Consider the following 16,189-nt stretch of genomic DNA (forward strand, 5'->3'; position numbering starts at 1 on the left):
TGCAGGTGGAGGACCGAGAGGAGGTTAAGGAGGCAGAAGCAGTGGAGGAACTTCGAGATAAAGAGGATTGACGCACAACTCGTGGGGACGGTAAGACTTGGACAGCAGCCCCTTGTCCTGCTGTCACCATAGCTACCCAGTGCCCAGTCGACAACATGTAACGCCCCTGTCCATGCCTACTCGTCCAAGTGTCTGTGGTGAAATGCACCCTGTCACACACAGAGTTTCTCAAAGAAGCGGTGATGTTGCGTGTGACATGCTGGTGGAGCGCAGGCACACCTTTCTTTGAGAAGTAGTGCCGACTGGGCATCTGGTACTGGGGCACTGCGAAGGACAAAAGGTCTCGAAAATCCACTGTGTCCTCCAGGCGGAAAGGCAGCATTTCTGTAGCCAAGAGCTTGCAGATGGTGAAATTCAACCTCTTAGCTTTCTCATGGCTAGGAGGAAATGATCTTTTACTTTTCCACATCTGAGGGACCGAGGGCTGGCTGTTGTGCTTAGACGGGGTTGAGTAGGGTGTCCCCGGCAAACTGCCGGTCTGTGAGGAAGATGCAGGCGGACATGTTAGGTTGCCTTGATCCAAAGGTGGTGCTCTCGATGTCAGAGAGCGCTCAACACCAGCAGGTGTTTCCACTTCCCAATGAACTGACGACCTGCCAATCACACTGGCTATTGCAGGTAAAGAGGTGGCAGGTCTGCGTCCAAAAACATGTGTGACTACTGTCCCCCCAGTCACAGAGGATGAAGAGGCTGCGGATGCAGAAGATGGGGCAGACGGTGGTTGGCCCAGCCTGCTAGGCCGCATTGTAGCACAGTGAGCTTCCCACTGCAACTTATGCTTCATATACATGTGACAGTACATGCATGAAGTACTCAAACTATGGATTTTTTGGCCTCTACTTAGCTTTTGGTGACAAATATTACAGATAACATGAGTTGGGTCATCCTTATCATTCTGAATAAATGCCCAGGCTATGCAAGGCATAGAGACCATGCGACCTGAAGAGCCAGTACGACTTGTGGTCAGAGGCAGAGTTGTGGTTGAGGATGCAGTTGTTGACGTGCTTCCAGTACTCCGTCTCTGTCCAGGAAGGCGCAACCTAACCTCGTCGTCAATAGCATCTGTGACGCCCCGCTGTGCTTGGTATCACAGATCCTAGAAGAGTGTATTGATGGAATCCTCCACAAGAGGCCCCCATAAACATTCACACATCTCCACCTTCCACCTCAGACCAGCAGAGGGAGCCCGTTAGGGATATAAATAGGGAAGGTGGAGCTAGGCAGTTCAGTTCCTCTGAAGAGTTCCAGCAGTAGAGAAGCCTAAGAGAGGTCAGTCTGCAGTGGAGCTCAGTCTAGTCTAGAGAACTCAGTTAATAGTTCAGCAGTGGAGCACGAGGCTCCTTCTAGCTAGATTCAGTAAGGCATAACCGTAATCCCTGGAGAACTACAAGTCCCAGGATCGCTAAGGTGCTGATACGTAACAGAGCCAGGAGACGCTTAGGCCCCACAAAGAGCGTGAACTCCAAGAGAAGGCCCTACCACAAGGTCAGCCAGCGCAGGACAGAGACAAAGTTAGGCCTAGCTCCAGGCAGGTCAGAAACTTACTACGCAGAGGCAAGAAACAGGAGGCCCTACACCCGCTTATTGGGGAGGATCCTGATATTCACCCTTCACCCCACAGTGCTCCGGGATGTGCCTGAATTTCCTCCAGTTAAAGGTACTGAATTGACTACCGTGTCCGTTCCCGTTCTTGCTCTGACCCAGCTGGGTCTCGCCTGTCCAGCATTCCCCCTGCTTACGCTGCCCTGAGACCTAGCTCCACCTGTGGGGAGCTATACCATCGAGCTGCCTTATCACGGGTCTCAGTGGACTGCTGCAGCGCTGGTGCTACTCACCAGATACCACAGGTGGCGTCACGAACTCTTATAAAATTAACAATTATCCACTCTTTTAAAGAGTGACCCCAGGGTACGGGCCAGGGAGCCGACCACTGCGACATCCCCAAGGCCAGGCAAAGGCCCGGGTACCGAGTCATCCCCATCCCATGGGCTAGTCACATCCTCCTCCACCTCCTCCGTTGACCTCATCGACTGGCTGACTGTGGGTTGACAGTAAGTGGGATCTCCAACCTCGTCATCATCACCCTGTGTGTTATCACACCCGTCGTCCTCAAAGCCAACCTCTTCCTGCCCTGACCGAAAAGTCAAGTTGTCGCTCCAATCAGGTATTTGAGTCTCATCATCGTCTTCATCATTGTCTCCACCAACAGGAGTGACAGTTTGGGAACGAGGGTCTACATTATGCTCAGAACCTTCTTCATCTGGTCCTGGATCCGACTTATAAAGATTCTGGGCATCAGTGCAGATCGATTCCTCGTCTGGATTAACAGAAGCTCTGGAGCAGACCTCCATTTCCCAGGCTATAGTATGAGTAAACAGCTCTGCAGACTCAACCATCTGTGTTACCCCATACTCAGACGGGCAGCTGGAGACTTGGGAGCTGTGAGGAAGCAAGTGCGATTGGGGTGACACCTCTGAGGACTCGAGTATTTGTGATGTTGAAATTGAGGTGGAGGAGAGCCCACTTGAAGGAGCACTTGATATCCGCTGAAGCACCTGCTGTTTTTGTGCCTCATCTGGAATCACATTGTCCACGAAAAGAAGTCGACATCTTAGTTTGGCTGGAAGATGGTCTTTCTTCTGCAGATGTTACCCCCCCCCACCGCAGGGGGGGCTCGACCCACCAGCGGACAGGCACCAGTATTGGGAGAGGGGGGCTGGCCGTCAGGGTCCACCGCGACTCTGGCACAAACCCGGCGACACGGAGGTGGCTCGGGCAGGAACGAACTGGCCGTGTCGGCTTCTCACTTTTTGGATTTTAGAAGGGCATGACATGCCTATATCTGTGTCTCCCCCTCCTTTTACTCCTCCACCTCTTTTCTTTTCGCATGACTATATGTACTTGTCACTTTTCCATGTGTTATTTATGTCTTCTGAGCAGTTTGTCAGCTTTTGGACACCTTTGAAGGTGTTTTCTATGTGTTTCTATGTGTTTTTGTTTGCCTGCCATTGGTTTTAACGGTGTTCGAAGGTGTTCGACGAACCGAACCGAACTCAAGCACTACGGGGGTGGCTCAACACTAGTGTTTATCTCTCTCCAATAGTAATGGCTCTGCTTTACGTCACTTGTCTCATCTATTGCATGATTTCTGTGTCTTGTTGTGTATTAAATATGTGACTCTTCAGATTTTGTGGTTAACTATGCCTGATGAAAAAACCTGAGTAGTTTTGAAAGCTTGCAAATTGTTACCATCTTTTCAGTAAGCCATTAAAAGGTATAAAACACTGAGGACTCTCAAATCAAAATATTTAGTAGCTAACACGGTACAAAAATATATTTTCCCTGAATATTTAAATGCATTATTTGTTATCATTTGATATACTATCTTTGATCTGAATAGGTTTTCACTTTATGTTCTGTACAACTTTATGTCTCTTGATAAAATTGTTGTTTTATTCTCTTTTTAGATGCATTCAATAAAGAATTATTGTTTTTATTAAGAACTAGCTGTAGCACCCGGCTTCGCCCGGGTTAATAACTGCTGTTAGCAAAATAGAATGTGTTAACAAAAATTTATTCTCCACACAAAAACAACAAATAGATAGAAATGTAATTAGTAAAAGGCAAAAACTAAGCTAATAGAAGCATTTCACAACATATATTTCAACACCAGAGATATTCCACACAGATTAAATTAAATTGGCCAAGTAATGTGAAGTAATCTTCTACTCCTTATTCGAGAGCCTTTTGATAAACGACATTCTTAGTTCTTCCTTCAGGTGCAAACACGAAGAGATTTTTGGCTGTTCCAACTCTTGAACAGGCCACATAAAGTGGACCATGAGAAAAGCATGGAGATTGTAAATCGATTCCAACTACTTTCAAGGACTGTCCCTGAGCCTTGTTGATGGACATAGCAAATGCCAGTCAAACAGGAAACTGGAGGCGTTTAAAAGCAAAAGGCAAATCAGTTGGACTTAGACGAATTGTTGGAATGAAAACATCTTCTCCTGTCAAAATGGTTGCCTCAATTACATGTGGAAACAGGTTCTTAATCAAGAGTCTTGCTCCATTACACAGCTTTGGTGGATCCAAACGTCTCAAAAGCAGAATAGGTGCTCCAGGTTTTAGAAAGAGGTTGTGAGGAGGAATTGAGGAACTCAGTTGGATAAAATGATGCTTGAGCAGGGTCCATTACTGTATCCACTGACTTGTAGGTTGTGCATACACCTGGAAGGAGATTTAGAATTTGAAGATTGATCTTGTTGACATTGTCATTTTTGGGAGCTAGAATGGCCCTTTCACACAGCCAGACAGAATTTTTGAAGTGGAGTTGAATGTTTGGAAAAACCTTTGCTTTCAACTCCTCAATGGAAGTCACAATGCAACAAAAGCTGCTTGGGAAGGTGATCTGTCCAGTGGTTGAGTTTACTGGTGCCTTGCCATCTCCAATAGTCAACAGCTGGATCGAAAAAAGTCCAGCAGAAACATTGCCTGTCATGTAGACCCTCATGTTTGTGTTCAGTGACATTTTCTTTACTATTCTCTAAAGGTACGATGCTTTTAGACAGGCATTCAGTTTGTCTGCAGGGGTTGATCTTGGAATAACAGGTAGTGTTTGGCGGAAGTCACCTGCCAAAACAACAACTACTCCTCCCATGATATATTTATTGCTACGCAGGTCTTGCAGCAGTCTGTCCACTGCTTCCAGAGCCCTTTTGTGTGACATGGTGTATTCATCCCAAATGATGGCACTGCATTTTTGAAGCAATTTGGCCAGTCCTGATCCCTTGGCAATATTACACACGGGGTTGTCACTATGAGACAGGTTAAGTGGTAGTTTGAATGTCGAATGTGCTGTCCTGCCACCTTTTAAAAGCGTAGCTGCAATTCCAGAAGATGCCACTGCAAGTGCAATCTTTTTTTGTTGTAGAAATGTTGCCAGGGGCAAGTTGATTACAAATGTCTTTCCTGTTCCACCTGGAGCATCAAGGAAGACAATCCCACCTTAGTTGGTTTCACTGAAACTTAAAATGTAGTTATAGACGTCCCTTTGATCTGGTACCAATATTGGCTCGTTCTGAGACACAAATGCTGTCAGTTCATCAATATTGTAGTTTGTTTCTAGGAAAATCTCCCTACACATTTGGATGCCTTCAGGATTTCCTATTGGAGCAGGCAAACCAAGCAACTGTGAGGCTTTTCCTGACTTTGATATGCACTGATCTTCAAGGAGAATTAAAGTTTCATTGAACATTTCCTCAGTGAAGTTGATGAGTTGCTGATGATTTTCCCTTCTAATCTGCATGAGGATGTCTTCACTGAGATCAGTTTTGTACTTTGTCCAAATATAAAGAGGATTTGAAATGCTACAGGTTGTTAGAATAATAGCAAAGAGGTGTCTTAGTCGCTTTGGGGTTTGTGTGGCTTCTGCTTCACTGAGGGTCATGTCCCAGTGTCCATCATTTTCCAAAGGTCCTTTTCTTCGGCAAGCTTCCCTGAATGTTTCACACACATGACCTCCGACGGTCTTCAGGTCAGAAAATGATGTAGGGCCTTTCACAACAAGAAGTAACATGCGCAGGTAGAAGCACTCTGCATTTGACGGATGAACAGTGTAGATACGACCAAGAGTATCAGTTGCTTTCACCCCTGGATAGCCTTCAATATCAAGCCCTCGTTTCCTCCATTCCAGTGTTTTTCTGGAGTCATTCCAAGTGTAGTACTTTGGTAAATCACAGTAGAGAATTGTTTTTGCAAAAGGGTTCTGTTGACACAGCTCAAAAAATGCCAAGAGGGTGGTCTTAGGTGGTGTTAGGAGCTGCTGCTGCAAGTTTGCTGGGTTAAAGTAAATTCTCTGTCCATTTTCCAAGTGCACACTCAAATGCACAACTGGTGGGTAGCGCTCATGAATGGAGAATCCTAGTATTGTCCAAACAGCTTCATTGTTGCTTATGTACCTGCCCATCTGGAATACCTCCACTTCATCAATAATAGGTCCATTTTTCTGGAGTTCAAAAACTGCTTGATCACTTCCTTCATGGACATATTTGTAGATATACTTGATTGATTTCACAGAGTGGCAAGATTTGACATTTATGTGGGCCTGGAAGATTTTTGAGAGCAAAGGGTTGTAAGGCACTACCCACCTGTTGTCAATTTCTATCTCTTGGAGTGATGATCCAACACGCATTTTGAGCTTTGCTATGAAACCACCATCCCTGGCTTTCTTCTTTGGTAGACTGGATATCCATCTTGTCCTGTTTGGGTTTCTTGGACCAGGGATCGTGGGTAATGCTTTGAACACCTGCCATCAATCATACAGGGAGAATTTTTGTTCCGACTCCCACACGGATCATGGATCATGTTTTTTGTGATGGTGTCAAACAGCAATGGGTCAATCTGAGGGTCTGGCAATTCGGCACTCATGATATTGTCAATTTCGGTAGACTGTATTTTTTGCTTCAGCCAAATCAAGATGTGGGCGTGAGGAAGGCCTCTTTTTTGCCATTCAAATGAATACATCCAGCACTGCGACTCACCATAAATATGTGATTTTGTGATGAGATTAGTCATTTTTGAAAGTTTCTGTTTGAAAACCCGAGCAATAAGGTCATGGCAATTCACTGTTTTTTGTCCCTGAGGATTGCAAGTAAAGGTGATGAAAAGATCTGGACGGCCATACTTTCTCACATGAGTCATTGCATCCTGTGTGCATTCATGCATGTGTCGTGGGCTTCCAGTGACAGTTGATGGAAGAATAACCAATTTCTCCAACTCTTTTGGATCAGCATCATTTGCAACAGCATCTCTAAGGTGAATATATTCCTCTGCCCTGAGCTTCTTTTGATTTAGTCGGATATATAAAAGACGTTCACTCTCAATCTTTGCATAAATGTCAACAATAAATTGGTGGAAGAGGTGTTTGCATTTCAAGATGTGATTTTCCTCTTCAAATCTTGTCATGATCCTAGATGCATAGAAGTCCATGGCAGATACTTTTTTTTCCTGAAGGGTTACCTGTTGTAGGATCTGTCTGAGGTATTCCAAAGTGATAGTCATCCTGTTCCTGCCAAAAGATGATTGGATATTGCAGAGCATCATAGGACCTGTGAATTTCTGCTACTCATTGCAAACTATTGTTCCTTTTCTGAAGCACAATGTCACAGCTTTGAAAATCATTACCTACAATCAAGATGGCTAACTCATCAAATGTGGGAGCATTGAAACGACGCTAATGTTCACCTTGTGGTGTTTTGTCAGCTCGAATGACAACCTTGTAATTGTCATTTGGCATGCATTCAAGTGCAGTCTTGAAAAGTTGAACATATACATTGTTGGAGTGAAGGAACTGCTGCAAAATAGTGACAATATCAAGGCGAGTGTTAGGAATTAAAGAGCATCTCCGCTGAGCCTCTGTTTCTGCATTTTCCATAAAGAAGAGTTGAAGAAATTGAGGTTCTTCTCCTTGTAATGGAAGCAGTGAGCCAATTCAGTGGTAAACCTGTCCTTGAACTTTAAATGTCGGCATAAATCCTGTTGTAAACATTTCTTTTGTTGCACCAAATGATGTCATTTGGAAGCAGGAGTTGTACTTCCTAATGTTGTCCAAGAAATGCTTTGATATTGTACAGGTACCTGTCATCAGAGACTTTAGGGGATCTAGTGGTGACAGGAGAGGTGGAAGTTTTATGTTGTCATTTGCACAGCATAAACCTGGCGGTTCATCTTTCCATTTCAGGGCACTGCAGTACATGCAGACCATATCCATTTTTCCTATCTGAACTTTAGGATTATCCTGAAAGTTTATGTCTGACTGGTAACAAAAGGCAGCATGTTTCAAATCTCCAACTATTTCCTGTGCCCTGGTGGAAGAAATAGCAATTCTCTTAGTGGCAAGTTGGCCTTCTCTCTGCTGAGATGACTCATCGCCCCTTGAGGAAGCAGCTCTTCTTCTCTTATCTGCAAGCCTCGCTTCCCTCTCCTCAGAAAGTTCATTGGCTCTTGAGGAAGCAGTTCTTGTTCTTTTGTCTGCAAGCCTCGCTTCCCTCTCCTCAGAAAGTTCATTGGGTTTTGAGGAAGCAGCTTTTGTTTTCATGTCTGCAAGCCTCGCTTCCCTCTGCTCAGAGTTCATTGGCCCTTGAGGAAGCAGCTCTTGTTTTCATGTCTGCAAGCCTCGCTTCCCTCTCCTCAGAAAGTTCATTGGGTCTTGAGGAAGCAGCTTTTGTTTTCATGTCTGCATGCCTCGCTTCCCCCTCCTCAGAAAGTTCTTTGGCTCTTGAGGAAGCAGCTCTTGTTTTCATGTCTGCAAGCCTCGCTTCCCTCTCCTCAGAAAGTTCATTGGCCCTTGAGGAAGCAGCTCTTGTTCTCTTGTCTGCAAACCTTGCTTCCCTCTGCTCAGAAAGTTCATTGGCTCTTGAGGAAGCAGCTGCTGTTCTCATGTGTGTCAGCCTTGTTTCTCGGTCTTCACATTTTTCATTGGCCCGTAATGCTGCTTTTCTTTTCGCATCAGCTGACATTCGTGCCATGAAATTCCTTTTCTTATGAGGCATCATTGTGGTAAAAATAGCCTGTAACAGGCAGTTTCTATATCCTCTCACATAGAAGTAATGTGACTGATATCAGCCTTTCCACCAACACACCCTAACTGACATCTTATTACCTTACACAAGCTTTGTTATACTGAGAATGTCCTTTGTTGCCTATATTAACCAATCACAGCTCAGATTAATTAACTGTAGCAAAATAGAAGCTGATCTTTGATTGGTTGCTATTGGAGCCTGATAAATCTTTGTGAGATGAGTTTTGTGTGTGCTGAGGGTGGTATATGTGTTCAAGCACGTGGTAGTGTGTGGCGCATTTTGTGTGTATGTTCATATCCCCGTGTGTGGTGAGTATGAGTATCCCATGTCAGGGCTCCACCTTAGCAACTGTACGGTATATACTCTTTGGCGCCATCGCTCTCATTCTTTAATGCTCCCTTGTTCATATGTGGCAGCTGTCAATTTGCCTTCAACACTTTTCCTTTCACTTTTTCCCCATTATGTAGATGGGGCAAAATTGTTTGGTGAATTGGAACGCGCGGGGTTAAAATTTTGCCTCACAACATAGCCTATGATGCTCTCGGGGTCCAGACGTGTGACTGTGCAAAATTTTGTGGCTGTAGCTGCGACGGTGCAGATGCCAATCCCGGACGCACACACACACACACGCACACACACACTCAGTTTTATATATTAGATTTTGGAAGTTCACTCTTTGTGGCATCCAAAATGTTATGCCTGACCTGTATCTATGAGCAAGTATTCACAGGATATGTCATAAATGTCTAGCACAGTAATATACCTTTAAAATCTTTATTTTTTGACACAAATTCCCTTTAAGCAGTAGAGATATTTAGCACACATTGACTACATTGCGAGAAATGCAAGTTTTAATATAGCACAAGTTTCTGATACATCGATATTTACATGATTCTTTCTAAAGAGCATTCCATTTGTATATGAAAATGAAAAATACTCATGAGAAAGGTATCAAGTTCTAGTGAAATAAAAAGAAACAGAAAAGAATAAAGATAGCGTCCAGGGCTCAGCAGTGAGCTAAGTAACATTGTGCTTAACCGTGCCAAGTGTGCCATGGAGCAATCATCTCCAGCTGTGCCACTATTATGTTTCGTTTTCCCTGAGAGGCCATGCTCAAACAATGAAAAAGCACCGAGCTGCTCAGTGGGTAATACATTCCTATACTGTCCTGCAGTCATATTGCAGTGAACAATGCGTTACCCAGAGGCTTATACAGAACGTGTCAACAAGAATCTTACTGCAACCTCCATTGTATGACTCTCAGATAAGGAAGATGTTCCTCTGGAGACTGTTCCTGGTAATTAGCATATATAGATTGCTGATTTACTTAATGACTTATGCAGTATTCATTTCTTCTCTATCACATTAAATGTAATAATTATAGTTAGCAATTATTCACCTCTAAAACTCTTAAAATGTTCAGTTTCAGCTATAAAATGACGAAGCTTTTGTGTTACCAATATATGCAAAGCATTTAACCGCCACAAATAATTAAATCCATTTAAGTAGAGTTTAATTTTTTATGAGTACTGAGGTACATTAAGTAATAAACCGGAGATTCTCAAACGTTCTCACCAGCCACATCATAGACCACACAATGGAAATCTATGGCCCTCATCAGTTTGAGGGCTCATGCAGACAAGCATATAAATCGTACATGTGCTATGTGATTTTAAACGGAACCTGTCACCAAGGCTTTTCCATATAAAGTAGGGCCAGCACCTGTAAGCTCAGTTTAGTATACTGTATGTCCCCAATGTGTTCTGCACAACACACAAAAAAGCACTTCTTATACTCACCTATGGTGTGTATGATGGGCGCCTTTGGTCTTGATCCAGCGCCTTCTCTCTTCTTGCGATCGCCATTCTCCTTCTTGCTTCATGTGGATGGCACATCCTATGTCGTCCACACAGTTCCGCCATCGCGCTCCAGAACAAACATACATCTCTCTTCCCTGCCAAGGGTAGATTAAAGTACTGAAGTGCGCATGCACCGGAAAGGTCAAGGAACACCGGCACATGCGCACTACAGTATTTTCCTCTGCCCTTAGCAGGGCAGAGAGAAGAATGCCTACACAGGAGCGTGATGGAGAACACTGTGTGGATGACGTAAGACATGTCATCTACACAAAGCAAGAAGGAGAATGGCGATCGCAAGAAGAGAGGAGGCACTGGATCAAGACCAAAGACACCCGTTGGACAGCGCTGTAGGTGATTAAATTAACAACTTTTTTGTGTTATGCAGAGTGTATTGGGGACATATATACACAAAACTAATATGTTGTAACAGAGGGCTTACAGGTTCTGGCTCTACTTCATATGGGTAAAAAACTAGTGGCAGGTTCCCTTTAATCAGATAGCACAGGGACAGCACACTGACCCATGTTATTCAATAGGGTTGTTCAAATGAACAATTTTTTTTCTCAGTCTGACTGTCCATGAGGAGGAAATCGCAACATGCACCACTTTCATCTGAGTCTCGAATGAGACTCGCATATTCAAGTCTATGGGGGCATGAAAAAAATCAGATCCCACACGAACCATTCTGATTTTTATGAATTGATTCTTATTGTAAGGCCATGTGCCCACATAGGGTTTTTGCGGCGTTTATACGGCTGCGAAAAACGCTTGTAAAACAGTCTGCCATGCAAAGCAATGTGAATTCGGATGTGCTGTGCACATGGTGCGCTAATTTGCGCGCCGAATTCGCATTGCGTTGCAAACCGCAGCATGACCATTTCTACCGCGATTAGGCTGCAAATTTGCGGCCATTGAGGAACATTGAAATGCAGCAAACCCACAGGTATATGTGGATTTGCTGTGTTTAAATTAAAGTCAATGGCCGTGGTGCACTGATGGTCACACGACCGCTGACGTCGGCTGTCAGGTGATGGTCGCGTGACCATCAGCTGTCTAAATGACGTCACCGCAGGTCCTGACAGTACACTGCAGGACGCCGAAGAGAGAGGATTGGGCCTCTAATCCTGGGCAGAATCCTGCCAGTAAAATACACACCTGCACATGCACATTGAATACTATTTTTTGCCAAAACACTACTGGTGTACTTTGATTTCAGTAGCCTGCGGCAGACAAAAGCCAAGGCAAGGAAGTTGGATTACGTCCTGCTGTCATGCGTTTCACCAATGCACACATGCCCATAAAGAAGAAGGTGAGGGCAGGGAAGCAATATCTTCTTTTAGCTTAGAAACTGGGATGTTAGAGAACATTGTAGACATAGTTTCTGCAAGTTCGGCCATTGGCTATTGGGAGGGTAATATAATGTATGTATGAATGAAATGAGCCCTCCCACTAAAATCTTAGCTAGACACAGTCTTAATAAGGATATTGTTCCAAACAACCTTACACACTTGGTCAAAATTGTTGGTACACCTCGTTTAATGAAAAAAAAAACACAATGGTCACAGAAATAACTTGAATCTGAAAAGTAATAATAAATTAAAAATTGATGAAAATTAACAAATGAAAGTCAGACATTTCTTTTCAACCCTGCTTCCACAGAATTTTTTAAAAAAAATTAAACTCATGAAATAGGCCTGGACAGAAATGATGGTACTCTTAACTTAATATTTTGTTGAACAACCTTCTGAGGCAATCACTGCAATCAAACTATTCCTGTAGCTGTCAATGAGACATCTGCACCTCTCGACAGGTATTTTGGCCCACTCCCCATGAGCAAACTGCTCCAGTAGTCTCGTGTTTGAAGGTTGCCTTTTCCAGACGGCACGTTTCAGCTCTTTCCAAAGATGCTCAATAAGATTTCGGTCTGGGCTCATAGAAGGCCACTTCAGAATAGTCCAATGTTTTCCTCTTAACTATTCTTGGGTGTTTTTAGCTGTGTGTTTTGGGTAATTATCCTGTTGCAAGATCCATGACCTGCGACTAGGACCAAGCTTTCTGACACTGGGCAGCATATTTCTATCTAGAATCCCTTGATAGTCTTGAGATTTCATTGTACCCTGCACAGATTCAAGACACCATGTACCAGTTGCAGCAAAGCAGCCCCAGAACATAACAGAGCCTCCTCCATGTTTCACAGTAGGGATAGTGTTCTTTTCTTGATATGCTTCATTTTCCGTCTGTGAACATAGAGCTGATGTGCCTTGCCAAAATCTTCCATTTTTGTCTCATCAGTCCATAGGACATTCTCCCAGAGGCTTTATGGCTTGTCAACATGTAATTTGGCAAATTCCAGTCTGGCTTTTTTATGATTTTTTTTTCAACAATGGTATTCTCCTTGGTCGTCTGCAATGAAGTCCACTTTGGATCAAACAATGACGGATGGTGCGATCTGACACTGCTGTTCCTTGAGCTTGAAGTTCACCTTTAATCTCTTTAGAAGTTATCCTGGGCTCTTTTGTTGCCATTCGTATTATCCGCCTCTTTGATTTGTCATCAATTTTCCTTCTGTGGCCACGTCCAGGGAGATTGGCTACAGTCCCATGGATCTTAAATTTCTGAATAATATGTGCAACTGTAGTCACAGGACCATTAAGCTGCTTGGAGATGGTCTTATAACCTTTACCTTTAACATGCTTGTCTATAATTTTCTATCTAATCTCATGAGGCAACGTTTTTCTTTGCTTCTTCAGGTCCATGATGAGTGTGGTACACACCATGTCACCAAACAGCACAGTGAGTATCTGTAGCCCTATATACAGGCCCACTGACTAATTACAAGATTGTAAACACCTGTGATGCTAATTAGTGGACACAACTTGATTCATCACGTCCCTTTTGTCATATTATTGTCAGGGGTACCATAATTTCTGTCCAGGCCTATTTCACGAGTTTAACTTTTTAAAAGATTCTGTGGAAGCAGGGTTGAAAAGCAATGTCTGACTTTCATTTGTTCATTTTCATAGATTTTTAATTTATTACTTTTGCCAGATTCAAGTTATTTCTGTGACCATTGTGGGTTTTTCTTTCATTAAACGAGGGGTACCAACAATTTTGACCACGTGTGTATTACAGCTATCAGTAATGTTATATTCAATGTGTATAGTATAAATACATTCGATAGGGAGATCACTGCTGCTAGGGATATGTCAGAAATCAGCACAAATATGCTCCTTCAAGAAAAAGAAATGTGTATCCCAATGAATTAAGTCAATAGCGGTAGCAATAAATGGGACCTAAAACTTAACATTTAATATTAAATGTAAAATGAATAACATATAGATACAAAACAGCAGTAAAGACACATGATTAAAAAGACTTAACACCCAAATGATATAGGGTATTAGGCCACAGCCCCACTATCAGTATTTTGTCAGTATGCGGTCAGTATTTTTTCTCAGGAGTGGGAGACAAAACCAGGTGAGGAACAATCAGAGAAAAGGTATAATGCGAGAGAATCACGCTGATCATGCAAATGACACTCGGCTCCTGCTCTACTGCGAACTTGAGTCGATGGGGGAATCGCAAGACAACTGCGTATATCGGACTGCACTGGGATGTCATTTGAGTTGCAGTCCAATGTTTCCCATGTACCCATAGACTTCTATGGATGTATGTGATCCAATTCTTGCATGCACTCACAGCATGCTGTGATTGCTCTCTCATGCTGAATCGGCATTGGAAAAATTTCTCTGATCTGCACTGCCCCATAGTAAAACCTTGGTCTGAGTGCTATGCAATATTTATTCAGATTGCAGTCATCTGATTTTTACACTTGTGTGAGCAACCCCTTATACTGATACTCTGCTGTAAGAAGCAAGGAGGCAAGTTGAATAAATGTGAAGAAAGCAATAGAAGATTTTGAGGATAAGCAGGGAAAGGGGTTTAGAGGAGGTTAGATTTGCAATTCTAAGCTACTATGAAAAATCAGCAGGCAGTTGCACATAATAATCAAGTGATTGATAAAAACAGTCATCGACATGCTAAAAGTCTAGCGGCTTACCGCACCATTAGGGCCTGATCGACAACAAAATGTGTTTTAGTTGTTTGCAACTGGGTGGCATGCTCTCACATATTTTGAAGGCTAGCATTAAGGTTAAAAGGGCTGTCTGGTCAAATTACTGTATATTATTTGCAGCAATTGGGTAAAATGACTGAGCACCTCCTGATTTGCAATGTTGCAATGCAGTGGAATTCAACACTAGCCATGTTGGAGCATCTGTAGGAGCAAAGTAGGCATTCAAATGATTATATCTTGCGGGAGAAAAAATGGAGCTTGTGTTACCTTAAGATCCATCATTGGAAGGTGATCAGGGATACATGGCACTTAATGAAGCCCTTTAAAGAGGCAGTGAAATTTGTTAATAGGAACAACTGGCATCATAGATGTGAATCCCCTGATAATTGTGTTTTTAAGGGTGCAAAAACAAAAGTGAGCAAAAATATCAATGTCCAGTTCCTCACCACTTTGGGTCTGTTGGGGTCATGTGGTACTTCCCTTTGCTTTTTCTCAAGCTGTAGTTTATTACGCTAACCTTGCTGATTTTTACTTAGATAAAAATCCTGATGTTTAAAAAGATGATTTTCCAAAAGATGATGTTCCAAAGAAGCAATATGTGTGTTAAGGGGACGGTTGCAAACAACTTTATTAATAATGGAAAGCAACCGAACCTGGGGTCCGCGATGCAGCCTGGAAGACTGTGGCCGAACACCTTCTGGGTAAGAAGGTAAAACAACCAACTAATATATAAATCCCTCCAGTGTTACTGCTCACCGGGACGGGAAAAGGGATTCACACTATCTCCGTTAACTACACGAAAGATGTGCAACAAATAATGTAGCCGTAGCCCTGTTAACTGCACAAAGGCTACGCAGCAGGCGCTAGGATGTGTGTGTGACTCACGCCGGCGTATACGTGCTCCCAGCCGGTGTGCTACCGGACTGTGGAGTATCTCTCCACGAGGCTAACAGGCGGTGCCAGGAATACGGAGTCCGCAGTCTGCTCGGGGTGTATAGTGACCCCTTTGTCAGAGCCAGACTGTCAAACCGAACTACCTGCCTCCCTCCAACTAAGACTGCCTATCTCCAGCTAAACCTGCCTGTCTGAAGCTAGAGCAGCAAGAGAGCACGTGGAGCCCAAACAGACAAGCATCCACACAGTAACTCAACCTCAGCTCAATGATCAGAGCACACCGCCATGTTTGTGGGCGGGCTATTTAAAGACTAAACCCTGCCCACCGTCGCAATTATTGTTCGCACTACTGATGACGTCACCCGCGGCCAATCAGACGGTGCCAGGTCACCGGATCAGCTGACACCAAACCACCAATCACGGTCCGCCATGTCACAGGCATGCTCAGTGCAGTGCATCCTGGACTTAGGCTGTAGTAGCCCTGTTCCCCTCCGCAACCTATGCTTAACACTACTAGGAACAAAGACACAAGTGACATCTTGTACATCTCATGCACCAGCTAGTCATTGGGACTGATGGTGATGCTGAGCAGCATCTGCCCTGGCTGGACTGGAATGGTAGACCACAGAATCCACTGATGATTCTGAACCCATTTCAGATCCAACAAACACCCAACACCTCACAATGTGCCATATGAAGTGCCCATGAGTGCATTTGAT

General features: G+C 43.7%; 1 long non-coding RNA gene across 1 annotated transcript in view; it reads left to right on the forward strand.

Annotated features, from left to right (window-relative positions):
• The window catches only part of LOC141173212 (uncharacterized), a 28,130-nt gene extending 12,924 nt beyond the window's left edge, over positions 1 to 15,206 (forward strand). Inside the window, exons 2-3 of the long non-coding RNA XR_012252612.1 lie at positions 13,252 to 13,294; positions 15,113 to 15,206. This is a non-coding gene — a long non-coding RNA (uncharacterized lncRNA). The remainder of the gene's footprint in view (positions 1 to 13,251; positions 13,295 to 15,112) is intronic.
• Positions 15,207 to 16,189: the final 983 nt, after the last annotated feature.

The sequence above is a fragment of the Phyllobates terribilis genome, unplaced genomic scaffold, assembly GCF_046119375.1.
Source record: "Phyllobates terribilis strain yellow unplaced genomic scaffold, ASM4611937v1 Scaffold_12__6_contigs__length_324123572, whole genome shotgun sequence".
Taxonomy (NCBI): Eukaryota; Metazoa; Chordata; class Amphibia; order Anura; family Dendrobatidae; genus Phyllobates; species Phyllobates terribilis.